The sequence below is a fragment of the Chelon labrosus genome, assembly GCF_963514085.1.
Source record: "Chelon labrosus genome assembly, chromosome: 22".
In the NCBI taxonomy this organism is placed as follows: Eukaryota; Metazoa; Chordata; class Actinopteri; order Mugiliformes; family Mugilidae; genus Chelon; species Chelon labrosus.
Window position 1 is genome coordinate 10319236 of NC_140355.1, and position 658 is coordinate 10319893.

Below are 658 nucleotides of genomic sequence, written 5' to 3' on the forward strand. Positions count from 1 at the left end.
GTACTTGTCTAAATAACACCCACACGAATGCCAGGTTCAAAAGTTTCCCAGCAGAACATTGAATTGTCACAAGATGGTCAATGTTATTTACTTCACCTGTCAGCGGTTTTAATGTTGTGGCTGGCAGAAGGATAAATGAAGTTCTCCCTACGCCTTTGGAAAGGAAAGGCTGATGGAGAAGTAACAGTTGGTTGCAGTGCCTGACCTCACCACTAGGAGTCACTAAATTTCCCTCCTCATTGTCTCGCAAGCTAGCTTTTGTTGAGTTTCTCAGTATATCTGTAAGGCTATGATTGTGTGATTGCTATGATTTGGCAGTATGTAAATTAAATATGAGTGACTTAGGGCCATCACTGTCCAGTTTCAGGGTGCTCTGTCAGGGATACATATTTTATTTCCTCTTGCTGATGTGGTCACACTCAACGTACTCAGCTGTGGACCATTGTTCGTGTCAAAACAAGCAAGGAAGACATCAGTTTGGCCTTGGAAACATTTGTGACTTTTCTCAGTTTTCCATAATTTTAAAGATCAGGCAAGTAATTGAAAAGTAATCAGCACTTTAGTCAACATTTAATAAATGCTAGCTGCAGAACCTAAATGAACATAATTCTACTACAACAAGGCAGACTACAAAATGAGTAGGGGAAGACAACAAGAC